Genomic DNA, 15,255 nt, shown 5'->3' with positions numbered 1-15,255 from the left:
TCCTTGCTCCTTTGTCTTCTGGTCCCTGATGTGCATAACCCACGTATTCTAATGGCTCCTGTGAGCTATGAGGGACTGCTGTCTCTTCTCTCACCTCAGGTTGCGCAGCCTGTGTTCCAAGGGACGACAGGCACTGGCATCCTTGGTTTCTCTGTTGCCATGACACTCAAGCATCCTGTATCCCGTGGGCTGTGAGGGCTCCTTAATTTCTTGTTTGAAAATCTTTCCTAATTCATGAAGCTCAGAGGCAGAATATCCCCTTATGGAATTCTGTCTTAAGGCCCCATCTGTGTACTGAATTGTGAATCTTCCTCTCCTCTGTGATAAAGGTTGCACCAGCAGAGTATCTCCTCACTTCTAGCCTCTCTTTCCTTCCTCTCCATCCAAGTTTTCCCAGTGGTTTCGTGTGTTAGGACTCTAGGAAGTTCTCTTTACTCCAGCTATAGTTTATGCCTGCTTTCCCCTAATGCAGACAAGGATTTTCTGTGCAGACAGCCAGTCCTCAGCTGTGTGTTTTATCACCTACAGCAAAGGTCATGCAGCTGTTGTTAGAGCCTGCTTATGACCCCATGCCTTCTACTTTCAGTGAGTAAACCACTTTCCCTAGTTATCAGCCCTTTGGGGACACTCACATGACGGATCCTACTCATCTGGGAGGCATGCCACTCTACTCCAAGTAGGAGGCAGCTTTCCTGGGGTTCCCCCTCAGCACACTTGAAACCCTCGGGCAGTTTAGCCCTGAATGCATGGCTTGCACCATAGGAGAGAATGAATAAGGACCACAGCAGAAAGGAAGCACATGTTCCCAACCACATTGGGAAAGTAGCCATGTTGGAATTGCCCTGCAAACGCTCCTCCTTCAAACGGATCAGCTCCCCACCCCCACTGCAAGATAATCACCCGAAGCAGGGGATCATTCAGTTTCTCCCCTCCCCAGACTCATTCCATTGGTTCCTGTGTGACAACAGGTTTGTGACTTTTGCTGTCACATGAACAAATGTTCATCCACGTAGGGCACCAACAATGGGCTCAAGAAGTGATTCAACTCAAGTCTAGCTTGACTGACCAAGGGGCGCTGGGGTTATTTCCTGGAGCTGGGTGCAAGATTACTTACAGTAGCATGAGAGGTGATGTGTACCGTTGGATTTCCCAGTGCAGCTGGCAGGAAGTGTTAAGGAAAGGTCTCCTCTTCCCCAGCAATCTTTTACTGTGTGTATAACCTTGATGGTGTACACACACACACACACACACCAAAACAGAAAAAGAAGACACCTTGTCTTGTACCTTTCTTGTGAGTACCCAGGAGAAAATGCTTCAATCCAGAGGAGGTAAACAACATGTGGACCACTTCATTCAACGGCTGTGTGTGTGTGTGTGTGTGTGTGTGTCGGGGGGTGGGGTGGGGGGTGGGGTGTGGGGGGGGAGTGCATGCATGCACATGCGTGTCTATTTCACTCAACAGCCAAAAGAAACTACCTTGCCTCATAGGAAAACCCTCTAGAATCTTATAGGTAAACCTTTAGAAACTTAAAATAATTGAATTTTAAATGTATTCTCTGACTCTAGTAGAATCAAACTAGAAATCAATAATAAAGGTGACAGGAAAAAAATTTTCAAACACCTGAAGTTTAGACAATACATTCATAAATAAACTATAAGTCAAAGAGGATGTCTGAGAAGGAAATTTAATGTATTAGAGCTGAACTGTAATGAAAATACCTATCAAAATTATCAAGACACAGTTAAAGCCATGCCAGAAGGGAAATTTACAGCAGTGGATGATTACAGCAGAAGGGGGAAACTGCAAGCCAATAACACAGGTTCTTCCCTCAAGAAGCCAGAATAGTACAGCCAAGTGAACCCAAAGCAAGATACAGAGGAGAAAATATGGAGAAAAAGAATTCCATTCAAGATAAGAGACTTGGAGAATGTCTCATTCAGCAAAGCACTTTCTTTCAAGCATGAGGACCCTAAAGATTCCATCCTCAGAACTCACATAATGTGCTGGGCACGAAGACACACGCTGTAACCCCTGCTCTGGGTGGTAGAGACAGCAGTTTTCTGGAGCTTACTGGCTAAACATCCTACTCGGTCAGCAAGCTATCCTGTCTCCAAGGACATAGATGGCATTCTGGAAGATGACATCTGACATTGTTCTATGACCTCCACATGCACAAACATACATGTGCACATGCACCCACCCCGACACAAATGAACAAACATGTATTAAAAAAAGAAAATTAAATTGGAAATAATACAGCAGAAAAGTGTGAAATGAAGAGCTGGTTCTTTAATGAAATCAATAAGACTGATACATCCCTTGCAAAACTAACAAAAACTAAGACGAAAAACGCAAGTCATCAATATCAGAAACGAGCCTAGTGACATCACCGCCTTCCTGCTGCCATTAACACATCAGCATTAGCACACCAGCATTAACATACAAGCAAGGGTACACTAAACTACACGCTCCACTCATTAAAAGAAATTGTAGTTTCCATTTTTAAGAATTTATTTTTATTATTTTAAATTATATGTCTGTGTATGTTGGGTATGCCCATGAGAGGCCAAGTGCCCACGGAGGCCAGAGCGATGCATGCCCTAGAACTGAAGTTACAGGTGGTTGTCAGGTCAGTGCTGGGAACTGAACCCTGGTCTTCTGAAAGAGCAACAAGTTTTCTTAACTACTGAGCCACCTCTCCAGCCCCGGAAGAAACTTTAAAACTTAGAAAGTAATTTAATTTTCCTCAAACTATAAACTAACATTAAACTTGCATTAAATATAATCATCAATTCCCATAACCATCAAGAGAAATTAAATTTACAAAGTAAAAGTTTATTTAAAAAAATGTCCACGGCCAAATGATTTTAAAAGAGAATGCTACCAAAATGTAAAGAATTGACAATATGTTTACATAATGTACTCCATAAAACAGAAGAGGGTAGAACACTTCCCAATTAACTTCATGAGGCTCTAACCATAAAGCTAGACTGTGAACAAAGAAAAAAAGCAGTAACATTCCTGTCAGCATCTTCCATGAACTTAGATGTGAAAATTCACAACAAAATCTCATCTAAATATGTATAAATTATTATTAATATATGTTTGCCCATTGGGATGTACACAGGTGAATTACTTTGATTGCATATCTGAGAACCAACCAATAATAACCATGTGCCATATCGCAAAATCATGAAAAAGATTAAAACCACATATAAACCCTGTTTCTAGAATTCTTCATGGTGAATGATTTTTTTTCCCCAGAAGATCAGGAATGGGGTAGGTTGTTTACGTCAGCATTGTTGGCCAACTAAGGGCTGGAACTTGTGGCCACTGAAATAAGACAAAGTGGAAAAGTATAAAGGAAGACATCAAATGTCCCTTGTTTCTAGAGATGGCATGATTGCCTCTGCAGGAGACTCCTACATGTGACAAGTAAGATCTGAATGGTTACTACGATCAAGCTCAATGTATACGTTTTTTAAGATATATTTTTTAAAATTGTGTGTTTGTATGGGGTCTGTGCACATGTGTACAGTACCAGCAAGGCCAGAAGAGCATGTCAGAGCCCCTGAAGCTGGAGTCACGGGTGTTTACGTGCTGTCATCTTGGGTGCTGGACTGAACTCCAGGCCTCTGCATGAGCAAGAGCGCTCTTGCCACCTGAGCCCTTTCTCCAGCCCAAACATGGATATGTACTCCGACAATGATCATATGGAAACCAAAATTTTAAATGAGATAACATTTACACCTACTTCCAAAAAGAAAAGAGAAGAGAAGAAAAGGAAGAAAAAGAAAGAGAAAAACCCTTAGGTATAAATCTAAGTCAATTCTAAAATTACAATTAAAAATAAATGGATAAATAACAAGAGATATACTATACCCCAAAAGAAGTAATGTTAAAAAAAATCTTTCCCCCAAATTAATCTATAGTTGATGCAGTTTCATACAAAATTCTAGAATGTGCGTGTGTGTGTGTGTGTGTGTGTGTGTGTGTGTGTGTGTGAAAGTTTTCTCTGTAATGTATATGGAGTGGCTAAAGCAATGCTTAAGAAGAGTAGGATAAAATGAGAGGAATACTTCACCTGGCACAGAAGCTTGCAACTTAGCTGTGAGGCAGCACAGCACTGGAAGTCAGGCAGACACAGAGGCTGACAGAGCAGGATGTAGACCACAGAGCAGACCCGCATAAATAGGCCACCTGGCTTTCATTGTTACTGTAGCAACTGTACACACTCCCCACCACACACACACTAAATAAACAAATTAACAAACACATTTACTCCTAAAATCAGGAGCAATTGTCAACACTTAGGGTTAGACAAGAGTTCTCAAGCATAATACCAAAATGAAAGATTGGTAAACTGCATCTATCTCATCTAGTCTGGAAATTTCTGTTCTGCAAATTCCCGAAAAGAGGCTAAACAGACAAGCCTGGGACTCAGACAAAATGTGTGCGAACATCTCACAAAAGATCTGTTCTGGACTACACAAAGAACTCTTCTTGCCTGGTACGAACAAGGCTCTGAGGTTCAGGCCTAAACGCTGAAACTAGACACTCTAAATGAGATGTGCACAAAAGACTTGAACAGATATTTTATTTTTTAAAAAGTGTACAGCAAAACTAAGTCAGTATTTTTAAAAGGATGTTCACTGTCACCAGTTCTCAGGGAAATGTACATTTTCTTGAGCTATTACTACATCTGTCAGAATGGCTAAAGTACCACATACTGACCCCACTAATGCTGATAAGTGGCACCACAAACTGCCCCTGTGCACACCGCGCTGTGTGCGTGTTCTAATACTAATACACAGCCCAGCAAGTACTTTCCTGGGTTTATCCCCAAGAAATTTTACATTCCCACATAAACCTGCACAGTGGTGTTTATAACATTTTTATCCATAATAACCAAAATAGAAAAACAGCCCTTGAAGGGTATGCTTCCCCGTGTGACAGTTAAACGCTGACCCCTGGATGACCCTGGCCATGAAAGCCATCCATTGACCATCTATTGACTGTAAGTAGGATAGAATTCCAGGAAATAACATTGAGTTGTTTTCTTTTCCCTAACGAAAGGACAAAGAAAAAGACTACATGCCTATGTAATTCCATTTATTCAACAATCTTGAAATGACAAAACTTGGAGTAAGGAGGAGTGTTGTCCCTGGGTGCTTGTCAGAGAGAGGGAAGCTTCGCTGAGTCAGCGCGGTGGTACTTACCTAAAATTGCATGTGTGAATAAAAGAAGTACTGGTGTAATTAAAAATGGGGGGGGGGGACCCACAGTACTCAGCCAAAGTCCACTGGTGTGGTATTGTTTGTAGTTTCAGCAATTGTTAGTTAGGGGCCTGGGAGCTGTATAGCTCAGTTAATCCAGTTCTTGCCTAGACCCCAAGAAGCCCTGGGCTCCATCTTCAACACCATGCACACACGCCTGGTAGTGTGAGCTGCTCTCGGGTGTAGGCTCTCTGGTGCAGGCAAGGGGTGTGTGTGTGGGGGGGGGGGGGGAGGTCAGGAGTTCAAGGACATCCTAGACTACCTGTTAAGTTCTAGGCCAACCTGGACAATATGAGTCCCTGTTGCAGAAAGAAAATAGCACCAAAAAAAGCGCGTGAGTTCTTTCTTAGAACTGCATGTGAATCTAAGATTCTCTCAAAATCTTCTGGTCTGATTTTCTAACGGTACAAATGCTACCAGACTGTATGTATAGTCTTACACGCTTTGAAACACAAAGACAAGAAACAGGTGATTATTTCTTAAATTTGGGGACACTACCTCGCTTTTAAGTGGCACTCTTTCTCCCCCCCCCCCTTCACGTTGCTGTCAGCGACTGCAGGAGAGTGTTGGATCTGGGAGTGGGTGAGGAGAATTCAGGGCCTGGCCTCACTGCGATCAGGTGTGTATAGAGGTGGGCGTTGATGTGCGCTAGAGGCAAAGCCCAGAAAGAATGCGACAGGGCAAATCATGCCGTCCTGTCAAAGAAGGAACCCTGCAGAATGCCAGTAGGAGAAAGGTTTCCGGGAGGGTGCTGGAGCCTCGGGAACGCCCTCCCGTGCACCTTTCTGGAGGCGGTGGGCTGCGAACGAACCTCCCAGGAGCAGTAACCGAACCCCACCATGCACAGAACCAGGTGAGCGCCGGACCCAGTGCGGAGGTGAGGCCTCCCGGCGACCGCCGCAAGGGTGCTGGGCAGCACGGTTTGCAGAGGCGGCGCCGGGTCTCAGAAGCTGCGGCGGAGACGCCAAGAAGGCTGAGAGTGCGGAGAGGGTGGGGCGTTGGAGAGATCCCACCGGCGCCAGCCGAGGAGCAGCGGCTGGCTGAGGGCGCGCTCACCCAGGCACGTGGGTGTGGAGCCACCGGCGCCGCTCGGCCTGAGCTCTGCAGCACCGCAGCGCAGCGCGGGTGCAGGCGCGGGAGCAACCGCGCTGGGGAGGGCTGGGACACACGGCCCGCACCGCATCCTGGCCCGACGCCTGGAGGCGCTCTCCACGCGCGTCTTTTCCCAGCTGCCCGGGCCTCCTTGAATTTCCAGAGTGGGAAGCTGGAAAGCTTTGTCCAAGGGTGGTTGGGTACACTGGAGCTTCCAAAACCTTTTGCTCACACCCCTGACTATGGATGACCAGAGGAGACATGTGGACATTAACCTGCTTACGGAGTACCTTAGGGGTTTGCGGGAACTCTACCCACAACTGAAGCCGGGACCCTGGAGGAGTAGTCAGGTTCCACGTAGGTGGACCCCGTGCTGGGGCAGCAGCGGATCGCCGACGTGGGTGCTCTGCACGGCTGCGCCCAGCCCTGGGCAGCCACGCGCGCCTAGTGGGGATGCAGCAGAGTGCGCTGGAGGCGAAGATGGTGGGCGGGGCGCGAGGTGAACAGCCAGGTGGGGGCGGGGGGGGGGGAAAGCAGAAAGCAAGAGAAGGTAGCGGTCCCACTGTCGCAGCAACCCTTCGTAGGCAGTAAGGAGACGACAGGGTCAATGTGGTGCCTGCCAGGCACAAAGTGGTCCGGGCATGCCTTGGTCCGCTCTAGTAATGACCTGAGGGGAGACTGCCGGCTCAGATTCTTACTGGTGCTTACCCGGTGTGCAGGGATTTAGCTATGGGGACTTGGAGGAAGGAAAGAGAGGAGGACCATGCCTGCGCTATAGAATGTAATGAATGTAAAGAATGTAACTTAGCGCAGCTCTGGAGAACGTGCCTACAGACAGGGAGCCTCCGAAATTCCTTTTATCCCGGGACCCCAAGCCCACCATTTGTCCCATTCCACCACGCCCTCTTCGCAGCTTTCCAAGATTAACCTGTCGATACCTCCAGATCCCTTTTAGATTGAAAACCAGGACAGATTCTGCACTTTATTAACATGCCCCACCCCTGTCGCCATAAAGCAGCTTCTCACAACCCTAAGGTGTGGTCACTCCAAAGGCACAGTTCAACAGACCTCTGACCGCGCCGCAGGAGGACGCTGAAAGCAAATGCTCTGCGGCGACGTGTCCGGTTCAATGTCACCCCCTTCATCACGGCTGTTGCGTGTTTTCTCAACAGGGCGTGACCCTGTAGACAGGCAGGGGTCGAAGTCAGGGACCTAACCCAATACAGACACTGTCGCGAACACTCCCACCCTATGCTGCAAGGCATGTCTGGTTGCCGCAACAGCTACACTGAGCTAGCTGTCTCTCTCAATGGTACCCAAGGGCAGAACACGTGAAAGTCCAGGATCTGATACCACACACCTCCAGCTGTGCGGAACCCAGCGTGTGTGTGCGTGTGTGTGTGTGTGTGTGTGTGTGTGTTGCATTTAACTGCACCATCATTCCCAGACGTGCAAGATAAAGCATTGGGGGGGGGGGCAAAATCAAAAAATTAGGCTCTACAGTTTCAAGTTCAAAATCACAACCTTGAAGCTCTGAAGGAGTGTTCACCTCCTTCCTGTCTAGGTTTCCGGATATCAGATCTTTGAATACACGCCAGACTCTCAGAAATTATCTCTTCGGGTGATGCCACAAGTGAACTGTGTGTGTGTGTGTGTGTGTGTGTGTGTGTGTGTGTGTGTGTGTGTATGTGTGTGTGTGTGTGTGTGTGAGAGAGAGAGAGAGAGAGAGAGAGAGAGAGAGAGAGAGAGAGAGAACTGGATTATTTTTTCCCATATATATAGTGTAGTTTTGAGAAGGGCAGGTAGGCATCTGCCTGGAAAGTGATGCTTCTTAATCTGACAGACACCTCTCTCCCGTGGGTAGCTTTTCGGAGTCCTCCAAAGTTCTGTCTATCGTTGGCGCCCGAAGCTTTATATACAATTAAACTTCCTACTAAGCAAACCTGCTGGACATTTGTTCTGTGCCCAGCGAAGCCAGTCACGCGTGTGTCATGAAAGACCCTGTGGGTTGCAGGAGGCTTTGCTTCGCGGGAACAAGCTGAGAGAGAAGTTGGAACGCCATGGGACCACGGGCCAGAGCCCCGCCTTCTTCCCCATCCGTGCTTTGGACTGACTATGCGGTTTCTGCCTTGGCTAAAAACCGCATCCAGTACAAAACTCCCTTGGACAGAAGTTAGAAAGAAGCCAGTGTAGGCAGAGACTGTTTGCTTCTAATAATCGCATAAGTATGCCCACAGTATGGCCCAAGTGGCGAGCAGACATGGGATTCAAGGTCCCCAAGTGCTGCTGGGGTTGTCGCAGACGCGTTCGCGGGCATCACAGCGGGCGTGACACCGCATTTTCTCCAAATTCCTCCCTTCTAGGATGGTGCAACCAAGGGAGGGGGTCATGGGGAGGTGGAGTGCGAGGCTGCGGAATCCGCTCTCTCTGCAGAGAACTGGAGCATGGAACAGCGCGAAACTCCGAAGGCGTTCACATTCAAGAGAAAAGCAACGCCCGGTCGTGGGTGGTTAATAGCCGGCTTCCCACAACCATGAGGCACGTCCCTGGCGGCGTCACTACCTTATGTTTTAATTTGACCTTTATTGGATCTTTGCTCCCCTAGGCTGAGGACTGGAGTTGCACTCAGAAGACCACTGCCCACTCTGGGGAGGGTGGGCCTTCTACTGCGGCTCCCTCATCCTGAGGGAGCTGGCTCGAGCTCGGAAGCTCGTAGACCTTGGTGCTATCGGGCATCCCCGGGCGTGGTCTAGTCGTGGGTTGCGGGGTTTTCTAGCCTTGGAACTGGGCGGTGTCTGCAATGCATCGCATCGCCTCAAGCTGTTCTCGGGTACTCACTCTCGCCGGTGCGCAGAAAGAGACAGAGGGGAGGGGTCACTCTTGACTATGAAGTGCCCCGTTGGTCTATCCAGAGTGTCAGTGTGTGTGTGTGTGTGTGTGTGTGTGCGCGCGCGTGTGCTGCAGCCGAGGAGGGGGGGTTCTACTGCCAAGGGCAGGGAGGAGGACTGTGAAGGCCGGCTGGCAGTGTGAAAGCCTTCCCAGGTTCAGCTGCGGTGATCACTAGGCACTGCAGCTAAAGGGGCTGGTTGCACCTTGCGTGCTCCCCCGCCTTCCCTGTGTTCCCCGGCTTTTCCGGGAGGAAAGATGGGGTGCCCATAGCGGGTGGGGCGCGCCGGCTGCCCAGCCGGGCGGTCACGTGTCCCCCTCCCCCCTTACTGCAGCGGGAGTTCCAATCAGAGCGCGCCAGGGGGCTCCTCCCGGGCAGGAACCACCCGGCTCGGCGGCGCGGGGTGGGCCGCCATCACCTGACCGCCCGCCCCCGCCCCCCGCGAGTAAGGGGCGGTGGTAGCGTCTGCTCGGTTACAAATGGCCCCTCCCGCCCCGCTCGCCCGCTCGCTCGAGCTCGGCGCGGACCCGCCCGGGAGCGCTCCTCGCAGCAGCTGCCTGGGTCCCACCGCCCTATCGGGCGCGGGCGATCACACAACCTCGGAGGATGCGCTCAGACACCCAGACGTCCGACCACCTCAGTGGGCACACTCGGCACCCTGTGATCCGACCACCCGCGGAGGCGCGCTAGCCCTCCGGGTGGGCGTGCTGGGCTTCTCTGCGGCGGAAGTCTGGACCACAGATTGTGACTTTTCTTCTAGCAGTAGGTGAGTGCCCAACGGGAGCGCGGACGTGGGATGCCCTCCTACCGTGTGGAAACCCCGGGATCCTCTAAGGCTCCGGAGGTTTGATGTAATGACTAAGTCAAGCTTGCAGAACAAGTCTGAAGTCACTCGCCTTCTGGGCCTCCTTTTCGAGTTTCCCCAGTCCCTGGTTTGGGAAAGCGCTTTGATTTGAGGAATTTTTGTCTTGAGATACTTGACAAAGGTTGAAAAGACACTCAGATAGGAGCCGGTAGCTGTAGCTAGCTGGTGCAGGCTGGGTACACCCGGAATGTCTGAATGTGGGGGGCGGGGGCTCTTTTGAGAATCATCCCTGGGTAGGGCTAGGGCGAAGCCTCTGCATCTGTCCGGTCTCTTAGCCCCCCAAAGCCACTTGAAATGCCAAGGAGAGAAGAAACAGTGTCTGTAGATGTTGCTAACCAGCTGACACCTTCCATTTCCGATCTACCCTGTACTGCAGGTTATCCTGCCAAGGATGTGTGAGACTTGGAGGCACCTAGGAAACATCATTTTTACTTTATGACTTTTTGGCAGAAAACACACGTAGAAGTGTTGAATTACGAGGAAAGATGGGGGAAATAACTTAATTCGCGTTTTTGTAAAGTTTTTGTTTTAAATGCAAGGCAGTACAGATGTAGGTGTTTAAATCATATTTTTCGACTATACCTTTGGCTTTATGATCCATATATTTCTTATAACCTTTTAAACAAAACCCTAGAGAAAAAGAATAGATAAATAAATAAATAAATACCAAGGTGTGTGTGTATGAGTATGTGTGTGAGTGTGTGTGTGTGTAAGAGAGAGAGAGAGAGAGAGAGAGAGAGAGAACAGGGCTTCTGGGAAATAGAAGCCTCCTTCGATGAGTACAGTGATGGCCAATTTAATTTGTCATATGCCACTGAAGGGAATGTCAAGCTGATAACATGCAGACTGGAGAGAAAACGAAGTAGGAGTTGCCCCTAGAGGAAGAAATAAGCCTCAATCCAATTACGCTGGGGAAAGAGCTGAAGGCTAGCCCTTCTGCACTGGAGCTGAATCTTCCTGGTGGAGGTGGAAGGGTGCAGTTTGGGATACAAGCTCTGAGTTCAGACACCAAGCAATATAAAGATAGATAGATAGATAGAGAGAGAGAGAGAGAGAGAGAGAGAGAGAGAGGGTGGGGAGAGTCAGGATTAGGAAAATGGGTGTGTCTGAAGACAGCTCTCTACCCATTTACTCTAGTTGCACTTGCTGAAGGGTTGAGGTGTGCTGACTCATAAGGATGCCAGCAGGGCTTAGCACAGCTAGATTTCACTTCTAAACCTTTATATATATATATATATATATATATATATATATATATATATATATATTCATTCTTATCAGTCTCCTCCCTGGGAGATTTTCCTTGGGCTTTTAGATTCGCTCCCTTCATTTTGATAAACACCATCCGCGCTGGTGCGCACATCTCATTTGGCTTGACACAAAGGTTTTCATCTCCCTTGTAACATTAGAAACAGTGACAGTCTTAACCACCCCATTATGTTCAAGGTATTTGTGGGGAATATTGGAGAACTAGAATGTGATAGAATGTGAACAATTCAGTTTTCTGAACAGCAGAGAATCTCTGTGCCATTACACTGCAAGACCAGGGAGCCCCACCCTTCTTCTGAGTGTCTGCATGACACCAGGGAAGGAACCCTGCAGTTGCAGCAGTGCAGGGCGAGGCAGCATTGGCTTTTCAATGTCTGTGCTTATGTGCACTAATATTGGAAAGGGGGGGGGCTTCAACTCCTGTGCAGGCTTCAAAACCTGATATTCCTCCACTTCACCTGTCAGCTTCACAAACCATTATTTGTAATAACTCCGAGAGGCTGATTTTCCTAGAGAGGACAGAGTGAGAACTGCTTGTAAACTTTACGGTCTGGGAGAATGAAAGACACGTCCAGAACAAACAGCAAAGGCTTTGGATCTCCGGATAAGATTTCTTGATAAAAATAAGGGTTGGAGCTTTTAGTGTTTTGTTTTCTTTGATGAGGTTTTCAGGTAATATGAGGAATAAACCAGCATGTGCTCTAGTTCAGCATCTGGTCTCTTCATGAGAACTGGAAGAAGAAGTAAATGGACGAACTAACCCTTCACCACAAGCGCCATCCAGCAGAACTGAGTCAGGACGTGCCACATCTGATCAGAGGAAGCCACCTCTGCAAAGACAGGGTTTCAAATCTATAGGAAAGGAAGTATTATAAGCCCTTTGAAGAAAGAGGTGTTCTGAATTCATCATTCCTAATTCTCACTGCTACCCATCTGTGCATCATCCGCACAGACAGCAGGCTTGACCAAGAGGAAAAGAAGTCTAAACCATTTTATTTTCCTTAAAAAAAAAAAAAATCTCTAGAAAGACGCCCACTTGGCTACCTACCATCCATTCTTAAGGCAGATAAATTATTTAAAAGGAAGAAAAAGATATTTCTCACCCGATTGCTAGAATGAACTAGCACATTTCCAGATCCGGCTGGACTTCTTAGCACTTACCTCAGCCATTATTCTGAGTGAAAATTGCATGTTCCGTTTTAAAGTGATAATTCGAGTTCAAAGCTGGTGAAGCTCCTCTGTCTCCCCAACACACACACACCTTCCCCTTACATTGTCTTCCCCTCTTTTAAATCTACAAAACACAACTACAAATTCCAGCACCTTGAAGGCTTTGAGTCACTGGAACAAGCAATCAGGTAAATTGCCTGTGATTGCAGGTCATTCTAAAAATCAAAATCGATTTCAGTAGCTTCAGGATTCACACGGGCAGATCCCGGCTCTGGCACCAGGCTTGGTTGCGAGTGCCTGGGCAGCCATGCATCAGAGGGTCTTTCCCTTAGGCATCCAGCGATTATCTGAGGAAGCTGGCACTGTCTACTTGGTTGCTGTTGATTTCAGTGTGAGAAGGTTCCAGAATATTACTGCCTTGAGTTCCCACAGTAAATATATAAACTGTATTGTGTGAGGAACATTCCAGAACATCTCAATGAAGCCAGCGACCTGGCTGCATTAACACCTGCCCTGCTAAAGCATGCCAACAAATCTCTCTCTCTCTCTCTCTCTCTCTCTCTCTCTCTCTCTCTCTCTCTCTCTCTCTCTCTCCCTTTTTTACCCCAAGAGAGATGTTGCTAATGAACACATCTTTTTGAGGACACTGGAAAGGATTGAAGGACAAAGGGAGGGGGTGTCTGATGTCTGACTTAGAGTGGGCCTCTGGGAATCTTTTTCATCTGCCCATGTCACATCACACCTGAGATTCATAAGTGGTTTGATGAAAACCCAGTTTGCAAATCAGCCAATTCAGAGAATTTTAGATTTTATACATTTGAAAATTGATACATTTTTATTCATTAGTTTTTATATATTTGAAAATTAATATCTTTTTATTCTCTCTCTCTTTCTCTGTCTTCGGCATGTGTGAATGTGTGCATGCTCCAGTGCATGGGTGTGAGTGTGTGTGTGTGTGTGTGTGTGTGTGTGTAAGAGTGTGTCTGACAGTAAAAAACTGGCTTTACTTAAAAAAAACTGAAAACTGGGTGTGGCGGCCCATGCCTGAGGTTGCAGCATTCTTGAAAGACTGAAAAACAGAGCAGGAGGATTCATGTTAAAGGCCAGACCTTGTCTCAAAACAAACAAACAAAACAGGAAGCCCGCAGCCTGCACTCCCCACCCCGACATTTGGAATCGCAGCTCCCTCGTTTGAAGTGGCATTAAATGCTTGCACAGAAATTTCTGCAGGATGCAAGAATTCGCTCTGCGTGCACATTCTGCTGCATGCACTTGCGTCCCACACAGATGAATTTGCTGCTCAGGGTTAGTTGATTTTCATTTTGAGGAGACTCTGGGGTTGTCAGAAGCATTTTTATTTGTGTCTTTCGGTGGATGTTAGGTCTGATTCCATTTAGCTGGGCTATCTCGGGGTCATCAAGATGCTCCAACTTTTTTCAGTGTCTCAAAATGTCATTTTTTTAAAGATGCTAATTTGAAAGCTTGGAGTCAAAATACTGTGAGTAGCTTTGCGCAGATACAGTTCAGAAATCATTTGCTCTGGTCAACCAACTTCGACTGTTGTCCGACACTCACAGATTTGCAGACAACCCTAACTGCTAATGCTCTGGCTATTTTGGTCTTACAGGTGTCGACTGGTCTGACTGCTGCCCTTCTGCCTGAGAGTAGTTCAAACTGTAAGTTCAGCAAACCAAATAATTAAATATTGATAGATTTAGAGATCTATACTGATTTTCCAGTCTGTCTACTCAAGATTCCAGCTTCACAAGAGGGGAGAGGGGTGGAGACCATCTCCTGGGGGAATGTATGACCTGGGGACATTTATTTACAATCCAACAGACTTTCTATGAACTGCTTAGGCCACTGCAGCTGTCAACCCACTTCCTTCTGAGCTCTTTCTTGCTACGTTGTAATCCGTGAAGCTTCATCGCAGCCTTTGACTGGCTTCCTTCTGACAGTTCTTTACTACATTGTAATATGACATGAAGCTTTGGCATCTGGGTAATGCTGAATTGCTGGGTAATTGCTGAATTTCCCAGATGTCTTTTTCTTTCTGGGTAGGCCTGTGTGTTCTCATATCTTGGTTCAAGCAGATGGCTCTTAATATGTCGATACCTCCAGATTCAGGAGCTGAATTCTTTGGGGTCAGATGAAATTCTGTGGTTAGCAATTTTACATATACGCTAGCCAAGATGCCAGCTTCCAGGTGATGAAGGCTGCACTCATAGAGTACTATATATACTCATAGAGTACTAGTATAAGCTATACTAGTAGCTTATAAAATAGAATATATTAAAGTGCCCAACAAAGAGGCTGCAGAGGGCAAGACTTTACAGACTTCCTGGGGTTGGTTCTACCTTCTCTACCTTATGGGGTGTCAAGGGCTTCCAAATGTGACTCTTTAAGCAAGGGAGATTATCAGTGCTCTGAAGGGATTGGTGCCGGGAGAGACACACTGCTGCTTCATAGCCCTTGACATGTAACTTAAAATATTTTTAAAAAATTCTCAGGCACTTAATGCATTCTGTCAGTGGCTGGACTCTGAAAAGCTGGTTTTTAATAGAAAAGACATTTCTCTTCTCTTATCTTCTCTCTTGTTTTTCTACCATCCTGTGTCTGCCTCCTTGTCTAAACCACAAATTTCTATATCATTCACTTCACTTGGAAATACCACTTCCATTTTGTTTCTCTGTAG

The 15,255-nt window shown here is 47.2% G+C and overlaps 1 long non-coding RNA gene across 1 annotated transcript in view; it reads left to right on the top strand.

The window, feature by feature from the left end:
- The first annotated feature begins 9,790 nt into the window (after nucleotides 1–9,790).
- LOC127688360 (uncharacterized) overlaps nucleotides 9,791–15,255 on the top strand; it is a 92,751-nt gene continuing 87,286 nt past the window's right edge. The window contains exons 1-2 of the long non-coding RNA XR_007978686.1: nucleotides 9,791–10,022; nucleotides 14,188–14,236. This is a non-coding gene — a long non-coding RNA (uncharacterized LOC127688360). The remainder of the gene's footprint in view (nucleotides 10,023–14,187; nucleotides 14,237–15,255) is intronic.

Source organism: Apodemus sylvaticus, chromosome 7 (genome assembly GCF_947179515.1).
Source record: "Apodemus sylvaticus chromosome 7, mApoSyl1.1, whole genome shotgun sequence".
Lineage (NCBI taxonomy): Eukaryota > Metazoa > Chordata > Mammalia > Rodentia > Muridae > Apodemus > Apodemus sylvaticus.
Note: the sequence above shows the minus strand (reverse complement) of the source record. Positions and strands in the feature narration are given on the sequence as shown.